At 46.8% G+C, this 9,128-nt stretch overlaps 1 long non-coding RNA gene across 1 annotated transcript in view; it reads right to left on the bottom strand.

The window, feature by feature from the left end:
* Positions 1–1,126, bottom strand: part of LOC113821221 (uncharacterized) — a 93,266-nt gene extending 92,140 nt beyond the window's left edge. The window contains exon 1 of the long non-coding RNA XR_003477502.2: positions 882–1,126. This is a non-coding gene — a long non-coding RNA (uncharacterized lncRNA). The remainder of the gene's footprint in view (positions 1–881) is intronic.
* Positions 1,127–9,128: the final 8,002 nt, after the last annotated feature.

Raw genomic sequence — 9,128 nt, forward strand, 5'->3', positions numbered from 1 at the left:
CTCTGGTGGGGAGCACAGGGGGTAACAACATTAAATCTGCTAGGTGTACTTTTACCAAGTGGAAGGCTAACACATAGAACAATGTGATGTTTGCTGTACATTTAGTCAATGGCCATTGGGGGGGCACACGGGGTGCAGGGGGGAGAGGGGGTGCCCCATCCCCACCCGTGCCACCATGGAAGCCCCGATTCTGTCCTCAGTTCGCGCAGACGATGACGTCAGCTGCAATCGAGTCGGAGATATGCACCGGGTGCAGGTTTCCTCTTCCCTCCCCCAAGAATACATTGGGTGGAGGTTTCCTCTTCCCTCCCCCAAGAATACACTGGGTGGAGGTTTCCTCTTCCCTCCCCCAAGAATACATTGGGTGGAGGTTTCCTCTTGCCTCCCCCGCTAATAAACACCGGCTGCAGGTTTCCTCTCCCATTCCCCGGTAGTCTCAGCGTACGAGCGGGGGATAGATTTCTCCGTCGAATGGGAAGGGGATACCTGTGCGGATGTTGGAATCTGCGGGGACCCTATAGCCGCCTCTTTGCAATCCCCTTCTTCAACATATACTTATAGAGAGAGAGAGAGAGAGATCGTGGTTTACGTGGTAGTCAAATACTAGAAAGGTACACCAGATCACATGTTATAATTAGAGTGCGTTGTATTAGTTTACATAAGGAGAATACCAAAACGAAGGTATGATTTCCGATCACATTCTGTCTACTTTTCTTTTCCTCAGTTGTACGAGTAATATGAATACGAGTTACTGAAACCTAAACGAGTTCTATAAGCATATATATATGATATAAATATAAATGTATATATATACTAATATATATGAATATTCTATTGTTCTTCGACATAATCCCTGAGTACATCACACATGGACATCTGACCTGCCACGGAGCAGATGAAGGAGCAGGTCTTGGCGGCCCCTGGACCCGACTGCAAGACTGAAGAACTGAGGCTCGTTCTATATCTCTGGCCGCTGCAGTTTTAAAACAGGTCTTGTTGACTGAAAAAAAACAATGAGTATTGAAAGGAAAAGAAAACCATCTCTTATTAATAACAAAACTTACCTGAGACTTTATATAAAGAGTTCTGATTTGAGATCCATTATTTCGCCAATAAGTTACTACTGAATAGAGTAACACTAGAATGTTATGTGGAAATGGCAAACTGGACAGCAACATTCGCTTTCAAATGAGGTGGACGCTAAATAAAACCAATATATTTTATCTCGGACATTAAAATCGTGTTTTTAGGAATATAAAACTATAAAACTGTTAACTGCTTATATAATTATACTCATTTACTCCTAATATAAGTAAATATAAATATAAATAATATAAGTAAATATAAATATAAATAATATAAGTAAATATAAATATAAATAATATATGTAAATATAAATATAAGCTGCGATGTAAAGATAATTGCATTTTTCACTCTCTGCTTTCCCTCTCTCCTTTGGTCTCTTTCTTCTTCGTCTTCCCTTTCTCTCCCTCGCTTCTTTCTCTTTCTCTTCTTTTTTTCTCTCTATTTTCTTGGTTACAATTATACTTATTATCCATTACATATTCTTCCTTCTAGCGTAACTCAAGGATTAATGTGATTCCATTTAAGGACCTGCGTACGTGTCCTTTTGCCGTGATATTTCCACCAAGGACAAGAGTATGACATACTTCTCGTCCTTGTGTTTAAATATCACTTGCCGTTTCACGTGGCGTCGCTTTTCTTCGCTCGCACGGGTATTAAACGCTCTCTGATGAGTGCATACACACATATATAGGTGTGTGTGTGTGTGTGTGTGTGTGTGTGTGTGTGTGTGTGTGTGTGTGTGTGTGTGTGTGTGTGTGTGTGTGTGTGTGTGTGTGTGTGTGTGTGTGTGTGTGTGTGTCTTTGTTTGTGTGTGTGTGTACATATATATATCCATATAAGGACACACACAATAATCACACTCCTTCATGGTTATTCAGGAGAGTCTCGGAGTCTCCCTCTCCCTACGGATGCCATCTCCCGACTGCCGCTCGCTCCCTTGCCGGCTCTGCGGACGACCATCCAGATACCTCTCTCTGAGACACTCACTCACCCACTCTCTCTCTCTCTCTCTCTCTCTCTCTCTCTCTCTCTCTCTCTCTCTCTCTCTCTCTCTCTCTCTCTCTCTCTCTCTCTCTCTCTCTCTCTCTCTTACTTTCTCTCTTACTTTCTCTCTTACTTTCTCTCTTACTCTTTCTCTCTCTCTCTTACCGTCCTCTCTCTCTCTTACTCTTTCTCTCTTACTCTTTCTCTCTTACTCTTTCTCTCTTACTCTTTCTCTCTTACTCTTTCTCTCTTACTCTTTCTCTTTCTCTTTCTCTCTTTCACTTTCTCGATCTCTCTTTCACTTTCTCTCTCTCTCTCTCTTTCTCTTTCTCTCTCTTTCTCTTTCTCTTTCTTTCTCTTTCTCTTTCTCTCTCTTTCTCTCTTTCTCTCACTTTCTCTCTTTCACTCTCTCTCTCTCTTTCACTCTCTCTCTCTCTTTCACTCTCTCTCTCTCTTTCACTCTCTCTCTCTCTTTCTCTCTTTCACTCTCTCTCTTTCTCTCTTTCACTTTCTCTCTCTCTCTCTTTCTCTCTCTTTCTCTCTTTCTCTCTCTTTCTCTCTTTCTCTCTCTTTCTCTCTTTCACTCTCCCTCTCTCTCTCTTTCTCTCTTTCACTCTTTCTTACTTACTTACTTACTTACTTACTCACTCACTCACTCACTCACTCACTCACTCACTCACTCACTCACTCTCTCTCTCTGTCTCTCTCTCTGTTGATTCAGGCCCCCATTTCAAGGCTATACAATATCACCTCCTTTATGTTGCACAATACTGATATATAACATAACCTGCTTTGCAGTATAGTATAGCAAGAAAAAAAAAACAGAAAAAAAATAATTAATCACTTTGTAAATAAAAGGTGAGAGGCACAGAATGATTCTTGATTTCCTTCACATCCTTATCAACCGATGCACAAAATCAAAAATATCGTTGACAGCAATATTTACTTCTTCAGTACCGTTTGCAATTCATATCTCATTTTCAAACCTATCAAGTAATTCACTTTTGTATTTCCCTAGCACTGTTCAAGTACCAACTGCATTTTATTCCACCTCTCGCTTTCTCTAGTGATTCATTCTGCTAGACAGCGAACTACAGGTTAGTGTGCCACATGTTTTCTTATCTGTTACATAACGTTATCACTCCGATGACAAGGATCTTCTCTCAGCAAGATGTGTTAGATTGATATTAGCTTGAATTTTAGGAGCACAAGAAAAATAATGATCGTAAAACAATGTATTTTTAGGGACACGATTAAAGTAATGATATTATTAAACAACGGATATTTTTGGGAGTACACAGAAAACAGTGAAAAGCAGTTGTTAAAAAAAGCCAAACATATGAGAGGAACCCTTTTCAGGATAGAAAAGGCGAGGCATCGTAAATGAGTAACATTGTTTCTCGTGGAAACAATAGTATGTACGGGAGGTGAGGTTCGTTTCGACCTGGAGGCCCCGGGCCGGCGAGGGTCATCAACCTTCCACCACCCCCTGATTGGTGAATCAGTTAATATAATGACAAGAAAGTCTATGGCCAACTTCACTCAGATTCCTTGCTCACGATGAGGAAAGCTGCAAGGTGACGAACCCCAGTCAGGATGACTCAGCCGCCCGAAAAAGCCGGAACAGCAACAAAGCCCTGACGCAACTCCACTTCGCAGAATTTACCGAGTCTATTCCATATCTTTTTTACACCCCGACCTTTTCTATTCACTTCCGGCTGGAGAAGCAGGTAACTTTAGTCACTCGGCCATCCACTGACCAGTGTCTCCCGCCTTCGACATCACGTTCGTCTCAAATCGTGCTGGCTACCGTTCTGACGTCCTTTTGTGGAGCAACTTTATTTTAAAGGAATTCCTCGACACAACTTATGCGAATTTAACTCCTAGATAAACCAAATAAATGTCGTGGGAAGTTACACAGACATGCAATAATACACTATTTGTTTACCTTAGATAAGTTGTACAATAGCCCGCACTTCATATATCAGAACTGTTTGTTTACATATTCGTACTACTGGTTGAATGGGTTCGAACACGAGGTAGCATAAATATGAGAACTCGGATCACATCACTGAAACAACACTCTTGCAACGAGGGACTTGACCGCCAAAAAAGATGTTTAGAGAGAGAGAGAGAGAGAGGCAGAGAGGACGAAACGGGGAATGCAAATGAGTGATAGAGTTAATAGCCTTCCCGCATGTGTGTGTGTGTGTGTGTGTGTGTGTGTGTGTGTGTGTGTGTGTGTGTGTGTGTGTGTGTGTGTGTGTGTGTGTGTGTGTGTGTGTGTGTGTATGTGTGCGTGCGTGCGTGCGTGCGTGCGTGCGTGCGTGCGTGCGTGTGTGTGTGTGTCACAACATAACTCGCATGTTAATCACAAAACACATTTCAACATGAGATTTTCTCTTACCTTTATGCGCCATCCTTCTTTTCTGGAATTCCCTACACCTGTCCTCACTGCCCTACCCTAGCCGTGTCTCTAGCCTCGGGCACAGCTCCCCTGCTTCCTGCCCATAACCCTAAAAGAAACACATCCCGTTATTACATATTAGATTCTTTATAACCAATGTCGTTGTATTTATTCATCTCAGTGTTGCATGCAGGAACATAGTAACAGCATTCATGAATAGAAATGAAATGGCATACTTGGTGACCTCATGCTTATAATGAGGATTTCCGCTTCTTCTGTTGACCGATAATATATGTACAGTATTAACCTTACGTTGCGTCTAGCACGAAGCGCATAATTTCAACGGAACGGGCAGTGCCGCACAAACGCTTCAGTTCTGAGGGTTTGTGCGCCTGGCAGAGGACACGTACATTGCTTGGAGATACAGATAATGGACGAAGTGTGAAGAATGACCAGGAATATTTTCCATCGTGGATTCTGCAATATAAACTTTTATGATCAACGGAATGCTGGTGAGCACGTAGTGACTTATTTTATAGTATATTCAGCTGACTATAGATGTTAGATGTGAAAAAAACACGAGAGGAAGATGCTTAGCTCGTAAGCGTAGTGCTGGAAAACATTCAATATCAAGATAAATAGAACTGACGTAAATTCTATCACACAAGAAGTCTTAGTAAATGGGTTTAAAACACAAAAAAGTACGTGAGTCAATCCTTACACTGCACCACAGGGTACAAGAAGTATTAATTCCATCCCAACGGAATGCATGGCAGGTGTAAGAGCAGCCAGCTGTGCGATCCTAACCTTTCAAGGTCTAGGGGATTAGTTCTCAAGACCTTGCGTGACTTGCCATATACCGCTTTATTTTTTTCGTTGCTCTTGCTATCATTTTGGTTGTTGTTTTGGTTGTCATTGTTGTTCCTTTAGTATAACAATAATGATAACAATAAAAAAAAATAATAATAATAATGATGATGATAATTACCCAAAAATTGATAACATGGAAGAAGAGGAGAAAGGGGGAGGGTGGAAGAAGAGGAGAAAGGGGGGATGATGGAAGAAGAGGAGAAAGAGGAGGGTGGAAGAAGAGGAGAAAGGGGGAGGGTGGAAGAAGAGGAGAAAGGGGGAGGGTGGAAGAAGAGGAGAAAGGGGGAGGGTGGAAGAAGAGGAGAAAGGGGGAGGATGGAAGAAGAAGAGAAAGGGGGAGGGTGGAAGAAGAGGAGAAAGGGGGAGGGTGGAAGAAGAGGAGAAAGGGGGAGGATGGAAGAAGAGAAAGGGGGAGGATGGAAGAAGAAGAGAAAGGGGGAGGGTGGAAGAAGAGGAGAAAGGGGGGAGGGTGGAAGAAGAGGAGAAAGGGGAGGGTGGAAGAAGAGGAGAAAGGGGAGGGTGGAAGAAGAGGAGAAAGGGGAGGGAGGAAGAAGAGGAGAAAAGGGGAGGATGGAAGAAGAGGAGAAAGGGGGAGGATGGAAGAAGAGGAGAAAGGGGGAGGATGGAAGAAGAGGAGAGAGGGGGAGGATGGAAGAAGAGGAGAAAGGAGGAGGATGGAAGAAGAGAAGAAAGGGGAGAGGGTGGAAGAAGAGGAGAAAGGGGGAGGGTGGAAGAAGAGGAGAAAGGGGGAGGGTGGAAGAAGAGGAGAAAGGGGGAGGGTGGAAGAAGAGGAGAAAGGGGAGGATGGAAGAAGAGGAGAAAGGAGAGGGTGGAAGAAGAGGAGAAAGGGGGAGGGTGGAAGAAAAGGAGAAAGGGGAGGATGGAAGAAGAGGAGAAAGGGGAAGGATGGAAGAAAAGGAGAAAGGGGAGAGGGTGGAAGAAGAGGAGAAAGGGGGAGGATGGAAGAAGAGGAGAAAGGGGGAGGGTGGAAGAAGAGGAGAAAGGGGGAGGGTGGAAGAAGAGGAGAAAGGGGAGAGGGTGGAAGAAGAGGAGAAAGGAGGGAGGGTGGAAGAAGAGGAGAAAGGGAGAGGGTGGAAGAAAAGGAGAAAGGGGAGAGGGTGGAAGAAGAGGAGAAAGGGGGAGGATGGAAGAAGAGGAGAAAGGGGGAGGATGGAAGAGGAGAAAGGGGGAGGGTGGGTGAAGAGAAGAAAGGGGAGAGGGTGGAAGAAGAGAAGAAAGGGGAGAGGGTGGAAGAAGAGGAGAAAGGGGGAGGGTGGAAGAAGAGGAGAAAGGGGGAGGGTGGAAGAAGAGGAGAAAGGGGAGGATGGAAGAAGAGGAGAAAGGAGAGGGTGGAAGAAGAGGAGAAAGGGGGAGGGTGGAAGAAAAGGAGAAAGGGGAGGATGGAAGAAGAGGAGAAAGGGGGAGGATGGAAGAAAACGAGAAACGGGAGAGGCTGGAAGAAGAGGAGAAAGGGGGAGGACGGAAGAAGAGGAGAAAGGCGGAGGGTGGAAGAAGAGGAGAAAGGGGGAGGGTGCAAGAAGAGCAGAACGGGGAGAGCGCGGGAGAAGAGGAGCAAGGAGGGAGGGTGGAAGAAGAGGAGAAAGGGAGAGGGTGAAAGAAAAGGAGAAAGGGGAGAGGGTGGAAGAAGAGGAGAAAGGGAGAGGATGGAAGAAGAAGAGAAAGGGGGAGGGTGGAAGAAGAGGAGAAAGGGGGAGGGTGGAAGAAGAGGAGAAAGGGGGAGGGTGGAAGAAGAGGAGAAAGGGGTGTAGGGTGGAAGAAGAGGAGAAAGGGGAGAGGGTGGAAGAAGAGGAGAAAGGGGGAGGGTGGATGAAGAGGAGAAAGGGGGAGGGTGGAAGAAGAGGAGAAAGGGGAGAGGGTGGAAGAAGAGGAGAAAGGGGGGAGTGTGGAAGAAGAGGAGAAAGGGAGAGGGTGGAAGAAGAGGAGAAAGGGGGAGGGTGGAAGAAGAGGAGAAAGGGGGAGGGTGGAAGAAGAGGAGAAAGGGAGAGGGTAGAAGAAGAGGAGAAAGGGGAGGATGGAAGAAGAGGAGAAAGGGGAGAGAGTGGAAGAAGAGGAGACAGGAGGGAGGGTGGAAGAAGAGGAAAAAAGGGGAGGGTGGAAGAAGAGGAGAAAGGAGAGGGTGGAAGAAGAGGAGAAAGGGGGAGGGTGGAAGAAAAGGAGAAAGGGGAGGATGGAAGAAGAGGAGAAAGGGGAAGGATGGAAGAAAAGGAGAAAGGGGAGAGGGTGGAAGAAGAGGAGAAAGGGGGAGGATGGAAGAAGAGGAGAAAGGGGGAGGGTGGAAGAAGAGGAGAAAGGGGGAGGGTGGAAGAAGAGGAGAAAGGGGAGAGGGTGGAAGAAGAGGAGAAAGGAGGGAGGGTGGAAGAAGAGGAGAAAGGGAGAGGGTGGAAGAAAAGGAGAAAGGGGAGAGGGTGGAAGAAGAGGAGAAAGGGGGAGGATGGAAGAAGAGGAGAAAGGGGGAGGGTGGAAGAAGAGGAGAAAGGGGGAGGGTGGAAGAAGAGGAGAAAGGGGGAGGGTGGAAGAAGAGGAGAAACGGGTGTAGGGTGGAAGAAGAGGAGAAAGGGGAGAGGGTGGAAGAAGAGGAGAAAGGGGGAGGGTGGATGAAGAGGAGAAAGGGGGAGGGTGGAAGAAGAGGAGAAAGGGGAGAGGGTGGAAGAAGAGGAGAAAGGGGGGAGTGTGGAAGAAGAGGAGAAAGGGACACGGTGGAAGAAGAGGAGAAGGGGGGAGGGAGGAAGAAGAGGAGAGGGGGGGAGGATGGAAGAAGAGGAGAAAGGGAGAGGGTAGAAGAAGAGGAGAAAGGGGAGGATGGAAGAAGAGGAGAAAGGGGAGAGGGTGGAAGAAGAGGAGACAGGAGGGAGGGTGGAAGAAGAGGAAAAAAGGGGAGGGTGGAGGAAGAGGAGAAAGGGGGAGGATGGAAGAAGAGGAGAAAGGGGAGAGGGTGGAAGAAGAGGAGACAGGAGGGAGGATGGAAGAAGAGGAAAAAGGGGGAGGGTGGAGGAAGAGGAGAAAGGGGGAGGATGGAAGAAGAGGAGAGAGGGGGAGGATGGAAGAAGAGGAGAAAGGGGGAGGGTGGGTGAAGAGAAGAAAGGGGAGAGGGTGGAAGAAGAGAAGAAAGGGGAGAGGGTGGAAGAAGAGGAGAAAGGGGGAGGGTGGAAGAAGAGGAGAAAGGGGGAGGGTGGAAGAAGAGGAGAAAGGGGAGGATGGAAGAAGAGGAGAAAGGAGAGGGTGGAAGAAGAGGAGAAAGGGGGAGGGTGGAAGAAAAGGAGAAAGGGGAGGATGGAAGAAGAGGAGAAAGGGGGAGGATGGAAGAAAAGGAGAAAGGGGAGAGGGTGGAAGAAGAGGAGAAAGGGGGAGGATGGAAGAAGAGGAGAAAGGGGGAGGGTGGAAGAAGAGGAGAAAGGGGGAGAGTGGAAGAAGAGGAGAAAGGGGAGAGGGTGGAAGAAGAGGAGAAAGGAGGGAGGGTGGAAGAAGAGGAGAAAGGGAGAGGGTGAAAGAAAAGGAGAAAGGGGAGAGGGTGGAAGAAGAGGAGAAAGGGAGAGGATGGAAGAAGAAGAGAAAGGGGGAGGGTGGAAGAAGTGGAGAAAGGGGGAGGGTGGAAGAAGAGGAGAAAGGGGGAGGGTGGAAGAAGAGGAGAAAGGGGTGTAGGGTGGAAGAAGAGGAGAAAGGGGAGAGGGTGGAAGAAGAGGAGAAAGGGGGAGGGTGGATGAAGAGGAGAAAGGGGGAGGGTGGAAGAAGAGGAGAAAGGGGAGAGGGTGGAAGAAGAGGA

This window comes from Penaeus vannamei, chromosome 34 (genome assembly GCF_042767895.1).
Source record: "Penaeus vannamei isolate JL-2024 chromosome 34, ASM4276789v1, whole genome shotgun sequence".
In the NCBI taxonomy this organism is placed as follows: Eukaryota; Metazoa; Arthropoda; class Malacostraca; order Decapoda; family Penaeidae; genus Penaeus; species Penaeus vannamei.